The sequence below is a fragment of the Fringilla coelebs genome (genome assembly GCF_963513975.1).
Source record: "Fringilla coelebs genome assembly, chromosome: 2".
NCBI classification, from domain to species: Eukaryota; Metazoa; Chordata; class Aves; order Passeriformes; family Fringillidae; genus Fringilla; species Fringilla coelebs.
In genome coordinates, this window is record NC_140029.1 from 13,236,607 (window position 1) to 13,261,309 (window position 24,703).

A 24,703-nucleotide genomic window follows, 5' to 3' on the forward strand; every position below is an offset into this window, starting at 1 on the left:
ACCTGGTGAGCTCTTTTCTACCTCAGTATAAATACAGTCCCACAGAGAACATGCCCTGTGCTCTCTGGGGCCACCACCTCATCCAAACAAGTGCTTTGCCCAGCCTCAGAGCACAAATCTGCAACATTCCTGACGGAGAATAACTTCAGGTGGAATTTGTGGCAGTCAGAGATGCTGATCCAGCAGCATAGCAGTATATTAGGTTTACACAGGAATTCTCAAGCTTGATAAAACTAAAATGCATATGGCTTTCAATCCACTTTTCATCCAGGTTTTGTGAACAATTCACAAATATACACACAGATATATCTATCTATCTATATCTATATATATAGATATAGATATATATTCTGTTTGGGATTTCACTCTTTCAGTGAGATTCTTGCAACTAAAAAAAATAAAGATACTCTTTAAGCAGGGTACTGTAATGAGTGCTCACTTGTGGATTAAGTTCACATGGATGGTCAATATGTAAAACCCAACCCAAAACAAAAACAACAAACAAAAAACTCCAACAAAATAAAAAAATCAAAGCCCCAAATGAAACTTAGTCTTTATGGTGATCTCAGAAATTGTTATAAAAATTAAAGCTAGAATTCTAATGACAGAGATTCTAGTAGTCAATTGAAAATATAATAATATTATTTTTAAGTTGAAAAATCTATCTAAGAAGTATATTGTTATCATGGGTATATTAAGAATACACAGTTTTTAGAAACTTAGAAATTTTCAATGCTTTCAGAAAAAAAAACATTCTGTAAAACAATAACAAAATACTCTAAGTTTTTTTAAAAAACTTTGGTTGGCTTTTTGAGGTTTTGTTTTGGTTTGGTTTTTGAAAAAGCCCCTCTGCTACTTTATTGCAAAGTAAGGCTCAGGAAAACCAGCAGGTTTTGGTGTAAGTGCTTTAACATACACCAGATTGTTTCTGTTAAGCATTTTCAATTAGTGTTATAAAACAAGCAACTGTGAATATTTATATTTTTTCCCAATTATAATGAATAATAGCCATTAATATAAAGGAGTACTTGCCAAACAAAAAATTGAAGTTGAAATACATAACTTAATGATTTAGCTGTCATTTCAATTTTTTAAACATATTAATAAAATCGTGTCTATTCCTTGTTCCAGACATATGCACATCCAATAAAGCAATAATAATTAAACTTGGCAGCCAACAAGCTGGCTTTTTCTGAAGCCTGAACTCTTCTTGACATAGCTACCAGCTGTACCAAACATCTTTTAAGAGTTTGTGTTTTCCCTCAGGAAAAGCCCATGGGAAGAATTGGACCTAGAGGGTCACTGAAAGTCAGCAGAACTGGTCTTCTGTAAACTGAATAACTCAAAAAATTTTCTTTAGTTCCTCATAATCAGCATATTTTCCCTCTCACCCTGTCAGAGATTAGGAAGAGAAGGAGAAAGTAAAAAAAGGCAGCAGATTTGCATTCTTGCAGATTGACTGACAGCACTTATTCTAAGCCAAGTGACAATTTTTCTCTTCAACCAGGTATTTTGGACTTTGAGTTGAGCATCTTCCCAGGCACTTTGAATTGTCTGAGTGACTTTGCAAAGCTGGACATGCAGAAAGGCATAAATGGGTGTTTGGTAAACAGTAAGGCTTGTTGTTTACCCTCTAGTACTTTTTATTGGAGTTGTAAAACACAAAAAAAATCTTTCTCTCTGGTGCAAATGAATAATGATGTGTGGAGGTTTAGCAGCAAAGTACATTTTTTAAAGGAACTGAGTTGGAAGTAGAAAGGTGGAACAGCTACTTCTTTTCTCATGAACAAAGCACTTCTTCATGTGGATTGACTGTATTGAAACTACCTAGCATGGAAAGCAGAATAAACAGTTAATCATTTTCTAGTTGTAGTGTCCCTCTTTGTTGAATTAATTGGTTTGGACTATTAAAGAGTAGCTTCATGTCTGACTTTCATTGGTAGTTTATGGATGTTCAGACCAGAGCATGGGTGACAACTGGTACCTTCTGAGTTCAGTCTTCCTGCAAAAACTTTGAGTCCTTCTTTCATAAATCAGAAAATTATCATGAAATAACTTCTGACTGCTAAGAAAGCACCTGAGAGAACCTTTTGCACAAACAGTGCCTTACCTAAGCACAAACAATTGAACCAGTTCCCTCTTTAGACTGGGTTTTATTTTTTCAACTAAGGAAAAAAATGATAAATTTTCACATAAATTATGTAGAACAGTGATGTTTATGGCTTTCCTATAATAAATACCCTGATAGAAAATTAAGTTTGAGAAACATAAACATGAATTCTACTTACAGTACTTTGGAAATACTGTTCTTAACAGAAAAAAAATGAAAAGTGCTCAGTGGGTTTTTTTTTTGTGGAATCAGATGAAATTTCCCCTTGATTTAATAGGAAAGCCAGTCATGTAAATTGAAATGGGAAAAGTCTCACAATGTGAATTCTCCCAATCCAGAGATAATACCTTAATCCACCTGAAGGAAGGAAGGACAAACAGACATTGAATGAGAAAATGTAGATGAGAAAGATATTTCTGTCAGACACAATACAGCAGAGCACAGATTGTAGCTGACAATAGCATGGGTAAGGAAAAAAAACCCAATATAATTTTACTAAAGGTCATAGAATCATAAAAAGGATTGGGTTAGAAGAGACCTTAAAGATCATTAGTACCAACCCCTCTGCCATGGGCAGGGTCTACATTAAACAAATCAGGTTGCAATCCCAAGTTAAAGAAGAATAGAAAGACTAAGCTTTTTAGAAGAAAGCAAATTATTGATAGAGTCTTGTGGACTTGAAAATGAAAAATGGAATAACTGCATGGATTTTGATGGGAAAAAAATTGTCAATAGAAAAGAGTAAAGACAAGTCAAAAAATAAGAAAAAATACCTAAGAACATTATGTTCAAACCACAGTAAGTCTCATGAGTTTATCTGTTTATAATAAGGTAGATACATAGAGATATAACCAAAGGAAGGACAGGCTGTAAGACACTTCTATAAATAAGTAGCTGGTGTTTGATGTTATAGAAAATAATGTAAGGAGAAGGGCAGAAAAGTTACAGAGTTGGAAAGATGCTAACTGCAAGAGAATTTTGAGGACTTTGAAAGCAAGATTGCAACTTTGGAGGCTGGAGAGAGGTTCTGCAATGACAAATGAGAGTCCAGTCCTTCCTCTTTCCCCTAAAAATAAATTAAAAACAGAAAAAAACAACCCACAAACCACAAAATCAGCCCTCTTAATGGGAGTTTCCAATTCCTGTCCAGATTCAAGTAAAAAATTCCTTTAGAAACTTTGCCACCCTAACTACATATATATGTATATGTCTTTTGGTGAAAACTTGTTTTATTTCTGTAATACTAACCCCTAACAACAGCTATTAAAACTTCTAGATGGAAACCTTTGCATCTGCCACTGACATAAATGAAGTAATTTGATATTGTTTAGTCCTATCACTCTTTGCATGATTCTTTCATTAATCTGACTGTGAACTGAGACACTAAATTATGTCTCTCTTGAAGTTTAATTTGTTAATGTATTCATCTCCAGATTTTAGGAATAATATAAAATTAATTTATTCATCATGCTGCATTTGTCAATCCTTAGATGCAAAAATCTCAAAATCTCTGCTTTTATCCCATGTCTTTGCTGTATCTTTAAAACTGACTTGGAGACCAGAGCATTTCTGGAAAGAGAGCATTTCTTGTATGTGTACATACACATATGTCCACACAAATGTGTGTGTTTATAATAAATGGAAAAAGTATAATGCTTGAAAAAATATACAGTCTCTAGATTAAAGACAAGTTACTTTAAACATGTTTTAAATATTTTACCTGTAAAATGACAAGGAGTGTTGATTTTAGAAATTATTTACTGTGAAGAGTTGTATTTTGATATTTCTTGTGCTGCCAGAGAGAATTGTGAAGGAGGATGTGCAGTTTTTCTCTTTGATGTGAACTATCAGATGGGTTTGTGCAATTGTGCCTGATGATGTGGGCAGGAGGACAAGGAGGGGTGGCTGGAAAGACATGGGGCACGTGAGACAGCAAAAAAATACACATAAAACTACGGAGAATAAAAATTCTTGTCCCACACACTTTTACAAAAATCAGTCTCAGGTTCTTAGAGTAGATTTACTGCCCTGCCTTTTCAGGGGGCAGAGAAGATTTTGTGTGCTGTTTGCCACCTCAGTGCAGCAGTGCAGTCATTTAGGCTGCATCTCCTTCCAGTGGTGAGGAGAACCCTGCTCATCTTTGCACAGGATGTTATTAGCATGTTCTGCATCAGTGAACTCCGGATTCCCATGGAACACTGACTCTGGAGCAGCTGGGAATCACTTCAGAACTGTCTTTCACAGCAGATGCCCAACAGCCAAAGGGCTGCATCCATAGCAAGGCTGAGGCAAGCAGTCCCCATCTCCTGTGAAGATCCATGATTGCTCAGAAACAAATGATTGTCAGCTAGACCTGATGAATTTCTGCTTTGACAAATCAAGATGTTCCAGTGAAAATTACTCAGCTTTAAACTGAGACATAACCAGAGACATCCTTGTGCATTTTTATGTCAAATGAAACCACATAGAAAGAATGGCCTCTACCATTTGCTTAATCTCTGTGGAACTTCATTTTTTTATTTGAAAGGACAGAGGATGAAAATTTCCTAATTACTATGTCGGGACTGTCCTGAATCTCTACTTTAGAGAAGTCTATTCTATTTTGCTACTGAAGGATTGCTCTTTCCTCCTCTACATTAGTTGCACTGAAGTTATTTACAGAAGAAGGGAGGAAATTTTGAGCTTTGGATTGGTACTTACCCCACAGCCTATCTGAGATAGCACACAGGTCCTTCCCTTTCCCAGAAATATTCACTTTCCCACAGTGACTGAAAGCTGTACAAAGTAAGCTACAATGATAATTTTAATGATAAGCTATAATGATAACGATTGTCAGTCATCAGGGGGGGAAAGTTAGGAGAAACTCTCATGAGGATATGTAATATAATCCAAGTTCTTCTGGCTGGAGAAGCAACAACAGTCTCAGGCCACAGATAAAGACTCTATAAATATCATTGGGATGTTACACACCTAAGCTGGATGCACAAGTTGTTTCCCTTTTCATCTTTTTCTGCTTTACTTGCCATCAGTTAGAAAAGCTTGTGTGTGCAAATGAGGGAAGGTTGCTAATCTTCACACCAAATAATCTTAAACAAAAAATTGAGAAAAAAAGGGAAGAAGCAGACAGGAAAGCTGCCAAATGATGTTTTATCTGAGACATCCCCTGGTCCTCATGCTGGCACATCCTTGCAGTGAAGCACTGCCCCAGCATGCTCCCTGCTGTCCTGGCCCCCTCATCTCTGGCTGATAAGAGGGGCCTTGGGGCTGCTGCAGGAAGAGGGTTTAGGAATTCCAGGGAAGAAAGCAGCCCTGCATTGTCCTTCAGCTGCAGAAACCACATTCAGGGAGCAGCATGCTTTATAAGGAAAACCTGCAAAAAAGGGATGAGGACATATAAAAATCACTGACCACTGGATATCACTTTCTATAGATAGATTAACAGCAAAAGGAGGCTTAAGGAGATCCTTAGCCTTGGCTGGATGCAGAGGGTAGCATACTGTCAGGGATGAGGAAAAGCATTAAGTACTTGATGCCTTCTTTGCTTCAGTCTTTAGTAACAAAACCAGTTGCACTCAGTATCCCTCAGAGCTGGAAGTCAGTGATGGGGAGCAGAGTGAAAAATGCAGGAGGAATGGTTAGTGACCTGCTATGCCAAACACACACCCACAGATCTTTGGGCTGGCAAAAGAGCTTGCCAAGCTGCTTTCAATCATTCATTGACCTGCACTTTTGGTAACTGAGGAAGTCCCTGTTGACTGGAAATTAGCAAATGTAACACCCACAAATGTAGCAAGAAGGATTGGAAGGACAATCCAAGGAATTACAGGTCTGTCAGCCTGACCTCAGTACCAAGAAAGATGATGGAGCAGATTAAAAGTGTACTGTCCAGCCTGACTACCAGACTTAACCACAGAAAATGTATCTCAGTAAACTGTTCACTGCCCATTTGAGTTATAGAGTTTATTGATGTGCACTATCCAGGAATTTCTATTACCAACTCGTCCTGAGATGGGAAATCCTGGACTATGTTTGGTCACCAAGCACTTTTGCATCAGCTCCATAAAATCTCTTGTGTTTCCTCCCTGCAGATGGCATAAACACATTACAGGCTTTCTACTCCTGTCACACTGAGGCAATTTATTCAGCATCACAAAGAATCCTACTAGCTTTGGATATGTATCTAATAATAAAATCCCTGGAAAATCTTCCAAATCTCACTGAAGTCCGGTCAACCCACTATAAATCTCCTCTGGCTTTTTACTTCTTGATCTGAAATTGCAACAGTCTCCTTGTAGAGAGTTAAACTGAAAAAGAAAGTGGGAGCAAGCTTTGAAATTCCCACATTGCCATTGAGAAAGCTCAATTTAAAATACAGTTGTACAAATATAAGCATATACTTTGCTCTGGTTCGAAATATTCTGTATAGTTATTATTCTAATGGAGTAAGGATTTAATTGATGCCACTATAATTAACGTAATAGATTCCTTACCATATGCTTCCTTCAGGATTTTTAGAACCAGGTTCCTCAGTTGGTTATTAATAGTCCTGAAAAGGCTTTTACCTTTGTGTTTGGTCATGTGAATAAATTGCAGTCCTCCTACTTGAAATGCATCTAACTGTGCATTTGTCCAAATCGATGCCTTCCCGTACTTCCAATTTAAGATATCTGAACTAATTAAAATATACCTTATCTAACTACATTATTATAGCTGGGAAGTAATTTTATATCATCATTAAATGAGTTGCATCTAATTAAAAATTAACTTTTGTATTGTAATTAGTTTTTAGAATGAAAAGAAAAGTGCTGATAGTCTTCAGTGCTTCTGAAATGTGGTATTCTCTTACCTAGGCTTCAGCCATACATTTTCTCAAAATAAACCCCAATAGGTAAATACATTCTGATAAGGAAAAACTAAGTTTGGGGATTTTTAAAGAGATACTTTTTTCCTAGATCTATGCAAAATTCAGTGTCTTTTTTAACCTAGACCCCTGACCTCCAACTATTTTTTCTTCCTAGATAAATGAAAAAATAATTAGAAAACATTTATTCTAGATGTGTGAAGAGTCCTACTTTCAAAAGCACAAGAGGCACAATTTGCTAAGGTTGGTAGTTTGCCATTATTAATAATTCATCTCATGTCAGATATTTTGCAGTAGGTAAGAATATTTTGCTCCATCAAAAATGATAAGAAAGTGGTTAAAGAAAATAATCTGTAATATTAAAATGAACCCAAAACAACCAAAACCTAATTTAAAGTTTCAGTTCCTTGCAAAGCAATACCATTCAAGGATGGATAACAACAATTCCCCCTGAGTAACAACAATAATTCTCCCTGATTATGTAAAAGGATTACAAAATTGGTCTTTTTAAAAATTGTTATTTAAAACAAACAAAAAATCTTAAAATAACATCTTGTCTGAAAAACTGCAAAAATGTTTCAGCAATATTATTGCAAAGAAAAGGAATAAGGAAGAAATATACAGAAGAATTTTCAAGATATTAAAAAATTGCTCAGATACTTCAGAGGATTTCCAAAATTTTAAAGAATGTTGTTTCCAATAAATTTTGCTCTTTCAATAAGGCAGAGAGCATTTTTCTTCCCATCAATGGTAAGACTAAGTCAAAAGATAAGAACATGTATGAAAATGGGAGCTCCAACAATATTACAGAATTAAATCAAATGAAATCTATGGTGAAGATGTGTAATATTACTGATATATCAATGCTCATGAAGTAGTTAGGTAGTTTAAATAGTTTTATACCTCATAAATCAGTTTACTACCAAATACCAGAAAAGTGCATCTGTTTCTGTTACCTTCTGTGCTTTTTTAGTATGTAAATAAAGTCTTCCTTTGTATATGACACTTCCTCTTGGGGCAGGTTTTATTCTGGTCTGAGCCAGAGAAGGAGGCTGGGATGTTTCTGAATCAAAGAATGCTAAACATTGAAACTCTTACCTGTAATAAAGCAATTTATTTCAGCTTTGGGTGGTGGAAAGGAAACAGGAGGGGTAACAATCATTTTTCCGAAGGGGTAGACAAAATATTTTTAATGTGTCTTTTTGAGATTTACACCAAAATGTTTCAGAAATATTGAGTTTTGGGGGTTTCATGCTAAAATCTGGAGGTTTTTTCTGACAGCAAATATTTTGGCTGTAAGACAGTATTTTTACTGAAAAAACAAGGCAATTTAAGAAGGGAAAATTCATGGAGTATGATTAATTAGCCTCTTCAAAAGCTTAACAATTCTCACGCTTATCCAATTCTAGATGATCTATTTAAACAAAGAACACAGATCAGATTTCATCACATTCTTGTTGAAGTTAATTTTTGAAATATTAAATATTTTAAAACCTCAAACATTTCATGTCAAAAAAGGACAATAACAGTTAATAAAAAAATAAGGCTGTTATTGTGTTATATCCTGGCTTCTTCAGAACACAGTAGTCACATTTTCCATCCACATTTTCTGGATTCACTACCTGGTTGGCCCAATAAGAGGGCAGTTTCTGTTCATCTGTAGTCCAACAGATAAAGGGCTTTTTGCAACCATCAAGTTAGATTATATTAAATTTGTAGTAAACTCATTCATCTCTCAGTGTCCAAAATATTTTTGTTCCTTTTAATCCAGAAACCTAAAATTCTTGTGAGAAGAGTTGTTTCAGCAAGAAAGATAATAGGATACTACCACAATTCGTATGTAAATGATGTTTATATGCCATAAAATTATTCTAATAAGCATGCAAGGATGTGATTTGAAAAACAACTTCATCTGCAGTGATACTCTTATTTGTTAATGGCGTTAAATGACAGTCTTGTGAAAACATGGTTTTCATATTACAACGTTTCCAGGAAAAATATGTTTAAATAAAAATAATAACAGAATTGAAATTATTTTTTTTCTCCTAATATTTGTATGTTTATTAAAATCTAAATATTTTCCATAGCAATCACACAGCCACACCATCTGCTCACAGATTCATTACTGTTTAGCACCCTTTCCTCACTTTGATGCACTTGGAAGCTTTCCAACATTAACTTTCTCCCTTTTAGCAAGACTGGAAAGCAACTGCAACATAACATTTGGAGTAAGGATTAAGTCTTGATGAAAGGAACCTGTGATGAGCAACTTATTCTAAAAAAAATTTGCAGAATCATCGCTAAGGAGAATGTATGAGTAGGAAAGTCACATCTGAAGTTAAAGAATTCATAAGATTTTCTAATTATTAAGCAGACAGACAAAACTGTAAAGAACTTTAAAAGGCTTTCAGGGAAACTTACAGAAACATGATTGAAGAATAAAAGACTTTGGTTAGTGTTCAGTGAATGGCAAATGGACAATGGAAATACTCTGACAGGATGGGACATGGACATGCACCAGGAAGCATGAAACACAGAAGGAAGCTGTGTAAGAGCAATGGAGGGCATGGGAACAGCAGCAGGAAGCCTTTCAGAAATAAAAGTACAGCATCTAAAAGGCTTTGCTTCTGTACCTCCATTCTCAGCTTATGAATCATAGACAAATACTGTACAAAACCTGGCAACTTAATTTGCCTTAATTTTGCATTTGTCTGGGAGGTGGTGGACTATCACTGCCTCTTGAAAGTGGCTTGATAGTCAAGGGAAAAAGGACCATGAAAGGAATGAGAAGCAGAGATGAGAAGTATAGAAAAAAATACAACTCAGATGGCAAATAGGAAAAGACATGATATTTAAGGAACTGTGCATCTTCCATAGTGGTGGCTGGAGTAAAGTAAATTAGAAGAGCCTGCTGTTGAGAGCAACAATAATGCTTAGGAGGGTTGAGGTAAGTGAGAGTGAAGGGAAAAGGGAGAAAAGGCTCTTAACTTTGCTGGCACTGGGCCTACAGAAGTCTCTCTTTACATCCCTTGTCAGATGTAAACTCAAGTGGATTTTGGCTTTCATAATACTATCCCCACATACTTGGAGAGTATCTCTGTGTTCTTTCTGGATTGTCCAATGCTGCCTCCATCTTTTATCTACTTCCTTTTAACATTTGAACCTAGTCAGGAGATCCTGGTTCATCCATGAAGGCCTCCTGCAACTCTTGAAAGTCAACCAGTTTTCCTGGAGTCTGCTTTTGTTTTGTTTTGGTTTTCTTCCTGGATTTTAATATATCATATTCTTTAAAGCAGGGCCCTGAAAGTGCTAAATTCTGCTTTTATGAAGACCAGGAATGTGATTGTGCTTTTAGCATGGTTTTCTCATCTGAGTATCCTGATCTCCACCATTACATATTCCCTGCAGTCAAGGCTGCTGAAGACCCTAATCAGTTTTTGGATCAACCTCACCCATCAGAGTGCCCTCTCCTTGTTGACTCCTCGATCATCTGTGTTAGGAAGTTGTTGTCACTACTGTACCCAAACCTGTGTTACCCCTCCAGCAGATATTAGGATGGTTTAGATTACCCATGAGGATGAGATCTGGCAAAAATGAGGGTGCTCCACTTGCCTGAAGAAGACTTCATCATTCTATTTCCTCCAGATCAGGTGGTGTGTAGCAGACACCCACCACGAAATCCCCAATATTTGTCAGCCTGCTCTTGCCCAGTTCATGACTGGCTCATTGTCCATGTCTAGGCAGAGTTTTATGCGTTCCTATAGCTCTCTCTCCCTACCTTCCCAGCCACACTTCCCAGAGCCTCTATCTGCCCATCACAGCACTACAGCTGTGTGAGCTGTACCCTCCTGCCAATATCATCTGAGTGAGGCAGCAGTCCTGTAACTTCACACAGACATCCAGTGCATCCTCTTGTTCAGGTGTTTCAGAGAAGTACCCAGAAAAGTTGTGAGAGCCTTGCCCATGGCCATGTCCTGTAAGGTGTCTCTTATTTACTTGCCTCTACTCGAGGCGGGCCCCTTCAGCCCAGTATTGCTGGTCACAAGGAGTCCCCTGTTCACATCTAACTTTTTTCCTATCCCAGTCCACTTTTCCTGCTCTTTCCCAAATGGTGGAAGCACAACAGGAGGTAGCAGTTGCAACTCAACCATTCGGAGTTTGCTCTGGCAAGAACACGAAAGGCAGCTGAACCTGGAAGGCCACGGGGTGTATTAGGGGTAAAAGAACCAGTGCTAACTGTAAGAGAAACACCATGGGAGCAAACTGCAAGAAGAAGTTCGTGGATCAGTTGGAGCAACTAATAGAATATGGTTTTCCACCTCAGGGAACCTCAAAATGGAGCTGCTGGAAAAACAGTGGGGCTGGCAGCAGACTGGAGAAACTCCTGCTTACAACTGCCTTCCAGCAGCAGCCAGAGTGCCACCGGGGACAGAGCTAAGAGATGCGATTCATCTTCTCCTCGTAATTGGAGCTGACAGAAGTTGCATGTTTTTCTGACAGCACTGGCAGAGCACTTGCTTGTTCTCCACCAGGCTCCCCAGGCGTCGGTGGGAACCTGCAGTGCGGAGCCTGGCGGGCTCGGTGCCAGGCGAGCGGGTACCACGCACGGGCAGGGCAGCTGCACTCCTGCCTGGAGCACTGCCTCCCACACACACAAAGGTAACCATACCAACCACAGCAGGGCTGGAGGCCAATGAGGTTATGTGCACGCTATAAATTTCCCCCCACCCCCCCAAAACTTGTTTGCTAAGAGAAGCAGTTTTTCTAATGGTTCCAGAGCCCCTTTAAAGAAGATCTGGCATCTAGAAACATATTTTTGCACGGTTAAAATAATGTTGCAGCGTTTTATCAGTAATTTTGCCACTGGATTTGTTTTTAAGGAGGAAATGCAGTCAAAAAGGTGTCTTTATTTCATTGTTTAAGAAAGGGGTTTAAGCTAATTATCTTGCCCTGCTAGTTAGACTAAATAACAGTGCCATCTGCTGAAAGGTAGTAGCGACTTGCAGGAAAAGTTTGCAGTCACTGTTTTTACTAAGTAGGAGTATAAAGAGAGAACAAGCAAAATGGTGCTAAAAGGAAAGAGAGAATAAAAACAGCGTAAGGAGGCAAAGATGTAGATGTACAGGAAGGATTTTCATTAAAAGGAGGATGAAAATACAGACAAAAAATATCTAAAAGGAAAAATAATTAGGCTGACAGCAAAAAAAGGTGGCTCTTTTTAACAATAATTATTTGAAGTTTAATAAACCATGATACATTATATTCTTTAAAGTAACCTCTCTTTTCAAATACCCATATCGTTCATCACCCCAATGGCACTGGTCTGCTCATGTCAATAATCTTCAGCTTCAATCTTACAAAAAACTTGCATGTTAAAGTTCTTTAATCAAATTAGAACAACACCAAATAATTAGGATATGGCTGTGGCCTGTATATAAAAAAAATTATTGTTATATATGCCAAGCAGTTTCTTGGCTTCTGACACAAGATATTTTTATTGCTATTAGCTTCTGGAAAGGATTGCTACTGAAAAAAATATCCTGGCATGGGGGAGATGGCATTGGGTGAAAGAAGCAGCAAAAAGATGGTGCATATATTGCTAAAAACTCTGCCTGTTACATTAGCCTTCTTTTCTGAAATATTTATAGGAAACTGATAAGTTATACCCTTTCCATTTTTTAGTGGGAGAGGGGCACATGAGAGGAACCAAGTCATGCATTTCCTTAGCTTTTGGTCATATTATGCAGCTGTGCATAGGGGTTTCCCAAAGAATTTTGTCTCACCACCTTGTTTTAAGGAGTATAGCCACCCTTTGAATCTCAAGAAGTAACTTGTAACATTTTTATTCTTTAAAAGAAAGAGGAACTTTGATTAAGACCTCAAAGTGGAAAGTTACGGCTTTATCATTAGCTTGGTGATAACACTTCCTGGAGAGCTAAAAATAAACACACTATTTTAGCAAGAGTGAACAAATTTATCATGTAGAAGTTGAAGTGGTTTTTTTTATATATTTTCTATTGTGCTTTCAGCATACCATAAACATGTCAACTAAGAAATTTTCATTATCCTGAATAATGTCTTGCCCAAGAGAATGGTGCTCTTTTTTTACCCTTTTTAAAGAAACTGAATAATTGGCATTAATGCATCAAGCATTATACCCGACAGCAAAATTTTACTGAAAAGATGGTATACATCATGCTTATAATAGTGCAAACTCTTTTAGTTTATCTCAATATTTTAAATATTGGACATTTTTTTAAAGTTTTAACTGCTTCACCACTGGGATTCTGAAAGTCCCAGTATGCTACTTTTTGATTTTGGTGTAGTGCCCTATTCACTTTGCATGAAAAACTACAACATTTGAGAATTTTAAGGATGAAAAAGGTCAATTCATATAAGAGGTTTCCCAACCCTTTTCTTGGTTTAAATCTTGTTTTCATCTTTTTAGAACAGCCTTAATACGTACCATCATTGAAATTTGAAACAGTTAAAATAACCTGTTTATGAATCTGCAAGATGGAAGATTAAAAGAGATGCTTGGAGTAGACTGCTTATGGTTATCAATAAAATCCATTAGGGAGGCAAAACAACTTAGGAATGAACTTGAACTAGCAAAAAAGATGGTAGAGATAAATCAGTGTGATTTAAAAAATGGAGTCTACAAAGTGTTAAGAACTAGCCTCTGAAGTAAGACTTTTTTTCTTGATGGAACAAAAGAGAAGAAAAAAGTTGACATTGAGATGAGACAGTGATGAAGAACCACATTTAATATGGTGAAGAACTATAATGTTTAAGATTTCTTAGAGAGTTTTTTTTTCCTTTGGTGCTAAAACTCTTAGAGGAGTTGTTTGGTCTGGGGTTTTGTTGTTGTAATTTAATATTTTCCTTTTGGTATCTAAACCCAAAGCACACAATTTAATTAAATAAGATGGAAAAATATAGATATGTTGTTAAGCACATAGGCGCTTGTTTTCCTGGGGGTTTGGGGGTTGGTTATTTAATTTTTTAATTTTGGTCTCTCTCTGTTTCCGGCAAAACATCCTGAAGATTCTTCCCACTTTTTCAGCATTTCAAATAACTGTCCTCACCTTCCCCCTGAAGGAGAGAAATTAGCTGGAGGAGAAAAAATATTATATAGGCAAGCTAAGTCATGCTGAAAGGTCATCATTTGTTTTCCTTTCATATTGTGATCCATTTTGAAAAGAATATTATAATATGACAGGCTAAGAGGAATGCTTACATTACCAATTAATTATACATTAATTGCATCACAAAATTACTGCAGCATTTCCAGGGGACAGTTTTTGTGGATTTTTGTTGCTGTTGTTTCTTTGTTTGCATTTCATGATTAAAATACCATGGTGTTTTAAGGTGGCAAAGTTATGAGATAATGTGAAACCATCTCAAAGACCAATAGTGCTGGAGAAAAGCTTTCAAATATTCACAGAATGAAAGAACCACAGATTACTGTTGTTCTACATACTGAACGTAAAACTTGGGAATGAAAGGAACTTAAAGGAAGTTTGAATGTTTCATATACTTTAATACATAAGTCCCTTTATAATTTCCAGAAGAGTTGAGCTTAGGGAATCAAGTTTTACTGAGCAGTAAGCATAATAATGGTTCAAAGAATTAAATGTTTCCAGAGCTGTAAATTAGACCTGTGAGAAGTTCCAAAACCGAAAAAAACCCCACCTTTGGTACTATTTTCATAGCAATAACATTATTTGTATCCACAACAATCTAAAGATAAATGCAAGGTAGTGTTTGGCAGGAAGCAATACTACTTTTGTTACCCTTGCTGTATTGCTTCTGACTGTGTTCCCAGACTGTGGCATGTACTTCAGACTGTTCCCAGAAGCTTGTCTGATAAAGCTGGAAGAAGGTGCACTCTAGTCAATAAAATACATCATCTCTTCCTGACAAACTCGGTCACTTCTCATCATGAAAACTCAAGCCATCATATGAGCTAGCAGGAGTCTTTTCAAAGAAAAGAGCTGCTTAAAACATGATACTGAAGGAAATGCTTAGTCTCCCTCTCTTTCCACTACCACATTTAGAAATATGTTTTTCCTGTAGTGTGTTTGTACTTGCACATGAACTCATTCAGTTACTCAGTTACCTCAGAGAATTTGCTTGAAGTTTCTGCAAGACAGGCACCTCCCTGCCTCCTGCAGTTCAAAAATCCATCTTTAACTATTGAAGATAACCTGCATACTCTGCAGGAGAAATCATTTAGCTGCACAGAAGTGACAAACTCTTCCACCAAAAAAAAAAAAATTGCTTGCAAAATTTTGAGCATCCCTACATTTTAAGCTTCACCATTACTTCAGTTCTTTTGTTCTCAACACTGTTAACCAACAGTAGATATTGTAATTGCATGCCCTTCAGAAGTGAATATTTCTCTCAGTTGCATATCAATAGGGAAGGTAATATTTTCTGAGAGCTGGTTCCAAGTTGAATGCAGGGATATTGCAGAGGTTAATGGCTGATATTAAACTCCTGTTGTTATCAGCAGTTTGACTCCACAGTTCATTACTACTGTTTTAGTCTGTTACTGCTGCTTTTCTTCTTTCCTGTGTATTTACAAGTTAGAGACAGAGCCCTGCAAAGCACTGTAAGCATTTCAGTGTACTGGGTAAGGATTTAGACAGTGCTACTTGTGGGGAAGTAAACAGAACTCCCTTTACCCAAACAGCATTTTTTCCTGTGCATTGAGTTTCATCCTCGTTCATGTTCTGAATAAATAAACACATAGTTTGTTTCCTTGGCCTAGAAGGGCAAAATTTTTAGGAGAATCAGGCTGGGACACACAGATCAATGATGCCCCCCACCCCGTGTCCGCTTCACTGACTGATTAAGCCCACTTAGAAAAACAAATGGAATCAACGTGGGCTTTTTTCTCCCCAAAACCAAACTTAGATGAAATTGCTTTCCTCTGAGCCAAAATAAAAGATTGCATTTCAGAGAAGAAGGGAAAAGTGAAGAAAATGAGGGGCTGCTTTCACAAAACTGGCACAAGCAGCAGTGTTTATGGTCAAGCAACAGGGAGGTTGTGCATCCAGTCACCATGGGATGGGGACCATTCAAATTTTTTAATCTCCCTCAGTTAATTTGATCCTACCACCTCCTGATTTCTAGGGACTCACCAAGCAACAATCACTTAATTATAGGTGATTAATTATAATAATTGTATTTTCTTCATGCTTTTCCACTTCTACAAAAAACTGAATGTATTCCAGAACAGATGTTATACTTAGGTGCCGCATTTCCCAGAAAACCACTATCAACGCTTAGATATTTTTTAAAAGAAAGTAGAACAGTTCATGAAGAGTATACAAAAATGCATAATTTCAAATTAATAACTGCTAAATTAATATTCCCTTAGGCTTTTCATTCCTCACCCTCAAGCAAAAGACGAACCCAACCACCCAAAACACAAAAATGCTACTCTGCACAAACTGTAAAACTCAGGAGATCACAGAGACTCAGTCCCTCTACTACTGAATATTCATTCAGAAGAGAAAATAATATTAATAGACACTGAGCGAAGCCTACGTGGACTACTGCAATTACAGTGGTTTGAGCTCTATTCAGAAACTTGAAATACAGACTGAAAATCCATGAAGCAGAGAAAGGGAATTCACAGAAACATGGAATATTAAAGGTCTGGAATTGAAGTTAAAATCATCTAGTCCCAACTCAGCCTGCCATGGGCACAAAAAAATTGAATTTGGATCTCCCAAGCCATGAATGTTTCCACTTAGTACAATGGAGGAACTCCTACAGGTGTTACTTCTTGCATGCTATTGTGTGACCACAGCATATCAATGTGTATATACATTTCCAGTTTTAATTCTGTGCTCTTCTCAGGAAAGAGATGATTTCCAAACATTAAAAAAAAAAAAAAAAAAAAAAAAAAAAAAAAAAAAAAAAAAAGTGAGTCTTGCAAACTTCAGTAAGCAAAATAATTTGAAAACTACAAGGTGTTATTATGTGATCAAAATCATAGAATCAGAGAATGTTAAGGTTTTAAAAGACCTCTAAGATTATCAAGTCCAACTGTTAAACCAGCACTGCCAAGTCCACCACTAAATCATATCCCTGAGTGCCACAACTCAGCTTCTTTTAAATATCTCCAAGGATGATGATTTTTACCACTCCCTGGGGAGCACTTTCCAGTGTGTAACAACCCTTTTGGTGAAGAATTTCTTTCCCCAATTTCCAATCTAAACCTCCCTTGGTGCAACTTGAGATTGTTTCCTCTTGTCCCTGTTAAATAACCCATATTCTCATCACTTTGTCTTGGGAATCACAATTTTATTACTCTAGATTTGCATTCATCTGGAGACTTCTGGACTGTTTTTAAGGTAGCTCTGTAGCTGAGGTTCACAGCTCATATGTGAGCTGGCCAGAATTCACATTGTGGGAATTGCATTGTTTGCCACATTTGCAGAGCCTGGCAGCATCTACACACAGCCTGCACCAGCGATGCACAGCAGTTTAGTGTTTCCAAGCAAAGGACAGTTGTAAAATAGCAGAAAGGTTGTGTGGGGAGGTAAAGTCAAAATTAATACACTTTGATAATAAAGAACAATGATTCTTACTGAATCTCTCAAAATCAGCCTTTGTCATTATTTCATCTCTGGAGCTCATATTGTGATGTGGCTGCACCGCTGGTTCCAAGGGAAGAGGTTCATGTGTACGGACTTACAAACTGCATTTCTTCCCCACCTTGATCCACCCTGCTATTCCTTCACCTGGATATGAGCCAGGCTTCTCCTCTCTTATTTCTGAGTCATGCCAGCTCTGCTAACCTACGCTTGGATTACTTCCCTCCACCTTCACAGGCCAGGAGCAATTCAGCATTTGTCCACCTGGCATTGCACCAAAATAGCTGTTCCTGGCAGGCAGACAAGTCATGCTGGTTCAGCACTTCCATTTGCCACTGCTTTTTCATCAGGAGAACAAGATTGCTTTTCTGTCCTGTCCACAAGCCATGACCTCTGTGTGTCTGTGTTTATCACAGCAGGACATTTCTCCAAAGAACCAGTTTCCATAGAACTATCAACTATCTACCAATGAATATGCGGATTTATTAGTGATGTAGAACATGTCTTTCCACCCCTCTACACTATTAAATAAATATTCCCTGTCTTAAATTTTTCTCTCATATAGCACAGTCCTGATGAAGACTGAGCCTAATCTATCAAATATGATGGCATTCTGGAACAGTACAGAGAAGCTGAAAAGATATTTCCATCCATAAAACATAAGGATTGAAAGAAATGTATCGCAAATTCCAATTAGTTTTGTAAAATATGTTATGGGCTAAAAGTATTTGTATTTTTTAAGTATTAGCAATCAGGAAATGGGAGCAGGTAGGCTTCGTTTCCTTTAAAAACAGAGATTGATGCAGGCATATAGAACAGATCAAGTCCCAGGGCTTTATGAGGCATAACACAGAAGACAAGTGGCCATCTCACGTTCATCAATATTAGCCTGTACCTCAGGGCTTGATTACCCAACACTGGTGAGTAGTTTGCATGGCAGTCTGCACTCTGAGCTCTGTTGCTAGGTAGGGTTTTGATTTCTTCAGCTGGGAATAAAAGGAGGAGAATGTTGCCCATTGACCCTATTTTGATGGAGTGGGTAACAATACATAAGGGAGCAGAATCAAACTCCCTCCACTGCCTTCAAGGACATGAATTACAAAGATGTATTAATATCCACTGCCATTAATTTGTGTGTTTAATCAATTGACCTTATTTGACAGGAGTCACATGCACAAATATACCCGTACGTATGTACAAACATGGGGATAGGGATGTGATAATAATTGCATTTCAAAATCCATTTTTTAAAGTGTAGAAAACTACCATTTTTATTGGAAAAACATAAACTTGTTACATTATTCTTTATTTTTTTCATCTAACATTTTCTAAGACCTTATGCAAAGGGATAGGAAAAAACCATTCCAAATTATAATTGAACAACGAGTAATAAAATTCAATTGACTAAGAACTGTGTAGGTTCATTTTTAAAAAATCCCAAACCAACAAACAACAGAAAAAACAGCTGAGAGTATTTCTTTTCCTGTTACAGAGTAGAAAGGGAAGAAAAATCCCTTTGTAGTATCAAGAAAAATAAACTGAACCATAACTACATAATTCAAGGAGAAGTGCAAACCTCACACATTTAGAAGCACACCTAAAACAAACAGTAGGCTGTGCTGTATAGAATAAGGGAACAGAATACCTTGGTGACTACAAAATGAGAACTGCAGGAGTACATAATGCTACACTGTTTTTAAGCACTGACTTCCAATGTGCAGGTTTGCAAACAAAGCTAAAATGCACTGCCTACTGGTGTTATATTAACTGGGTCATTCTAGGCACTGCCAAATTGGGTGACTGAGATCTGAATAGTCTGAAAAGGGAAAAATTTGATAAATAATTTAATTTTTCACTTGTTTAGGTAAAATAATTTACATCTTTTAAAATTTACTCACTTACAAAAGTACCAGCAACTCTAAAAGCCAAGAAAAGGCAAAATGAAGTAAAGTTGAGGTCTCACAGACTCATTAATTTTCCTTGGCAAAAATTTCCTACTTACCTTCACACAAAGGACTCAGAAGATTACTGATCATAGCTGCATTATAGTTCTGTAGCTGACACAATGGCATTGCAAGCCACTGCTTTTTAGTTAAACAATAGCAAAAAATCTGATCATGCAGTCCAAAAATAAAGCTTCTTCACCTGAGAGGACATCTGTAATATCTTTCCAAGGAACCATGTATTAAATGGCACCAGGGAACCCTGTTTAAAAATATTTGAAGTATACAAGAATTTTTTCTGTTAAAAATCCCAAAGACAAATGTGATTTTCTCCCCAGTGTTTTTTGCGTCTCTGAATTTTATCTCTATGGCAGCAATATGTCCTTTAAGACAGGTGTCCTTGGTAGTTTGGGTTTTTCTTCTGTGAGGCAGCAGTTTGGTTAACAGAGCTAAGGGAACTACCTTGAGGAGGAGCACACTGGGACAAACCAGTCTCACCTGTTTTATGAAAGGGCATAGCTGATGCAGTTCTCCCATCTGCAAAAGAAAGTACCACTTGATTTCTTAGTCTGGTCTCTGCTTGATACATGTACTTCTCCTTACCCTACTCGCTCCTCTGTCATTACTTCCCTCTGTTTCCTTGATTCTCTCACTCATACATAATTTATCTATATATGCCATTAAAAAAAAAAAAAGTCTGTTTGTGGAAATGGACTTGGGGCTTCCACCTCACAGTCAAGTTAAATTCTTACACATTTTACTGCTTCAACATAATTTATCAAAATATACACCCCCAATTAATTCTCTTGATGAGACTAATAGCAGGGTTTTATCAGATGTCAGATGGTGTTGAGCTGTTTAAATCAGTAGGAAAAGCTGCTGCATTGTGGAATCTGGTGGTGTTTGCCATTGAAATGACAGGTAAAACACCCAGTGTAACAAAAAATTCAGAATATTCCTTCTCTTGTCCCCAGGGGAACATTTGAATTCTGATTTCAGAAAACTGAGATTCTATATATCTAGATATCTACATAGTCAATATATCCGATATCTAGATCTACTAGATAGTCAATGAGTCCCCAAGAAGGAATCCAGAAGTGTTACTCTATTTTATAACAATTGAGAAAACTTACCTTTTCATATTAGCATCCTTCCCTTCCCTTCCCTTCCCTTCCCTTCCCTTCCCTTCCCTTCCCTTCCCTTCCCTTCCCTTCCCTTCCCTTCCCTTCCCTTCCCTTCCCTTCCCTTCCCTTCCCTTCCCTTCCCTTCCCTTCCCTTCCCTTCCCTTCCCTTCCCTTCCCTTCCCTTCCCTTCCCTTCCCTTCCCTTCCCTTCCCTTCCCTATTTCCACTCATATCAGCAAAGGGAAATACAGCAATTTAAATATACTTTGAAAGAAATTTTTGTATTCAAGAATTCCTCAAATATATATATTTTTTTTTTCCTATAAAGAAAGCATTCCAAGACTTGCAAAGCTGCCCTCAAAAATGTCTGGTAAAAAAGAATGATGGTGAATGAACATCAAGTTCAATTATCCTGAATTTATTTTCCAGACTTGAACAGGCATTGATCTAGAATGGCTTAGACAATAACAATTTAGATGACATAGAAGAGAGGGGGGACTTCCAATTTACAATTATTACATTTGCCTTAATAAATATACTTTTTTTTGTTATCATAAAATGGTACAATTCTTCAACTTTATAATTGCCTCAATGTTCTTTTCCACAGATGTCCTACCAAACATGTAAGATGTGAGATATTTCAAGGTTTTCTTTCCATCCCTGGAATATTTTTCAGGAGAATTAGGAGTTGTTTTACATCTAGGTGATTTAAATATCATATACACATGGAATCAGGGCAACATTTATCGAATTAGACCTATGGTCACACACTGTGTACCATGGCTGGGAAGTTTCATGTGAGCAAAGGAATGTCACAGCTGGAATGACAGTTGGAATGTCACAATCAGCTCACCTGAGTGTGACTTTGGTAAGCAAAGTGAAAGTATTACACAGCCCCAAGCTAAACTATATGAGCAACATGTACATTTATAAGGCTTTTTAACTTTTATCCTGAATGTTTTACAAAGAACAAGGATAAACATAGAAGAGCAAAATAACTGATTTCATATTAGTTCTTTCAGATTTGTTCACTTCAGTTTTTTGTTAATCTCTGCTTTTTTATGTGGTGATTTCCTCATGCAGCAATGATTCCATTTTGGTTTCCTTGCTCTTGGTAGAAGAGCCTGCTCAGGCTGTCACACAGAACAATCACAAACTCGAGCTGGCTCCAAGTCCTGCAAGGGAATGCAGTGATGTGAAGATTTCATACCAATACCCTGAGAAAATTAAGGAAAACTGAAACAGGTTGGAGTATGCATCTGCCAGAAAAAGGCAGTCAGTTGGCAATCAGCTCCTAAGGCTCATCTTTCCAACATATGTGCGGCTCTACAAATAAATAATTTATGCAGGTTAGGAATTCTGGGCATTGAAACCTTGGAATTTTGAAATTCTGGAGTTTTGCCCCATCCTTTCTACATGGAAAAAACTATAATAATCATCTCAGATTTTCTGAGAGTAGGAAAACCCAAGAGCAACATATTCCCTGTTCTAAAACAATTTCAAACAAATTAGGTTTTCAAAATATTTTGTTTCTTGTTCCATTAAACATTCCATTTATAAATTCAGAATGGATCAGGGATTGCACACTTAAATAAATAAATTATTGTTAAAATATGTTGAAAGACACGGTCTCCTGAATATTAAAAATTACTTTTGATACTATAAAGGAACTACTATAAGTCCACACACAAGTAGGTATAAGAATCCTCAAGATTGAATACAAACTTTAAATATGAAAGTTATTCCAATATCCACAGGTATAAAAATTTTTATAAATAATGTATTCAATTAATTCAGACTTTAGGAGTTATTTGGTGTTTTGTTTTGGTTTTTGGGGTTTTTTGGGGTCTTTTTTTGGTGGAAGAAGGCACTGGTGCAATGTTCATGATGGACAATCACAGGCACATACACACTGGACAGAATTTATGCTACTGCTTCAAGGCTGAAAATATTTAGGAGTAATTTTGGCTATTTATGTCTTTTGAACAAAGCATGTATGTATTTTGAACAAAGAAATGAAGGAAAACCAATTTGATTTAGATTAGACCTTAACTTAGATCTAGCTTGTCAAAATATGACATCTAGGATAATGAAATGAAAACTCAATAAAATAACAATAATTTAAAAAGTCCAAACAAAGCAAAACAGCAACTCTAGGGAATGATTAGGAATTAATGAGGTGCAAAATCGTTTCTATCTTAATTATTTCAGCTTGGCAAAGAAAACAAAAACACTAATATAGATTTGGTATGGATTTTACTTTTTTTCCTCTGTTCACAGGAGGTGTAATGCAAACTCATATTTGTAATTACACTGGCGGGTGCCTGGTTTGAATGCTCAGAGTATCATGGTAGCACTCCCCAAGCAGATCTGAGCTAAAAAACTGTGCTTTTTCACAAAAACCCAAACACTGTTCGCACATTTCTCCCAAGTTCCTTCATGATGAAATAATCTGCTTTTGTTTTTCCAGCAGCTACCTACATGCACAAAATTATTAATATCTATGAGGAAATTGCTTTGTCTGTGACCTAAGAGGGCAGCTTTACTAAGCTAGTTGAATTGCTGCTTCCTTAAACCAGCATTATCCCAGGGACTGCACTATGTTAGGGGGTGACTCCAGAAGTTGGAAAAGCAAGTGCTGCATTCTGGGTGAGTTCAGAAGCAAGAAAATATGGGGGGAAAAAAGTGCTGTGGCTCTTGGCAAAAAATTTTGTGGCTCAGTTTGTTTAAATGAGTGCATCTCTTTTAAGGATAAAATTGATAGTAACACTCTTAAATTCAGAATACATTTTAAAAATACTTCTTAAGCAATTCCTGTTAAATATGTTATTACATAAATATCTCATCTTTTTTTAAAATCAATAATTCCCCCATCCTCTTTGAATATACTGGCATTTGTGTTAACTCAAATTTATATCAGCTTTGATTACTATTTGCTTAAATAAGTAAACTTTCTGGTTTTACTCTTGTCAAAAGCACTAGAGAAATGTAATGCACAACAAATACTCTTTCTGTTCAGATTTCTCCTGAGCTAACCTATCACTCCTTTCTGGGGATTTTAATTGTACAACTCCAAATGTAGCAGAGGGGGAAGAATAGTTGACTGAATGTTTACAGTCAACCTGCAGGGAGTAATACTTTTAGTAAGTGAAATTTAGAGCTGGGCTATAATTTACTGCTGTTCACTGTCTCTTCACATGTCACTTCATATGGAAACAATATGGAAAGCAGTAACATATCTCTTAGAATAAGTCATAAGGACTACATTGGACATGAAGCTTATGGATACCATACAGCATATGTGGATTTATTAAAGTGTCTGTAATCCATTCCACAGTTTTTAGAGGAAATCAATGTTTATCAATAGGTTGCCAAAGTGATACTATAATACCATAAATGAAGAAAAGATAGAAAGGACATTTTTGATTCTTGAATGCTGCGGTTTTTTTATTATGGATGTCATGTCTTTACAGTTAGAAAGATTGCTTAGGCTGCAGAGATTTGAAAGAGGTTTAAGAGTTAACTAATCATAAATCAGAGTTCAGTCCACATTGATTGCCTTATCTTTGGTTGCAGAAGCATTCCACTACAGATGAGAATACAAATGCAGCAAGACAGCGGCATTTAGACTGAGGAATTCACGTAAACTTATTTCCATAAACTGAGACTCTAGTCTGCTTTTGTTCTGCTCTTACTTTATCTATCTATCTATCTATCTATCTATCTATCTATCTATCTATCTATCTATCTTCTTATAAACTTATGGTACTTTTGAAGAAATGTATTTCTCAACAAGTGCACTCCCAGCCTGAGTGTCCCTTTCTCCAGTTTTTATTGGATCCATCCATTTGACTATTAATTTTCAAATACAAGTTGTATGATTACATACATTCAGCAGAAGGGATTGGTGATTTTGTTGTTAGTACAGTATTACTTACTGATATTTCCAAAGTTTCTTTTTTTCCCTTGTAGTTCAAAGAGACTGGCTAGTTCTTTATTCATCTTCAAAGTATCCTGTCACTGTAGAGGCAGGGAATAATAAGATCTGTGAAT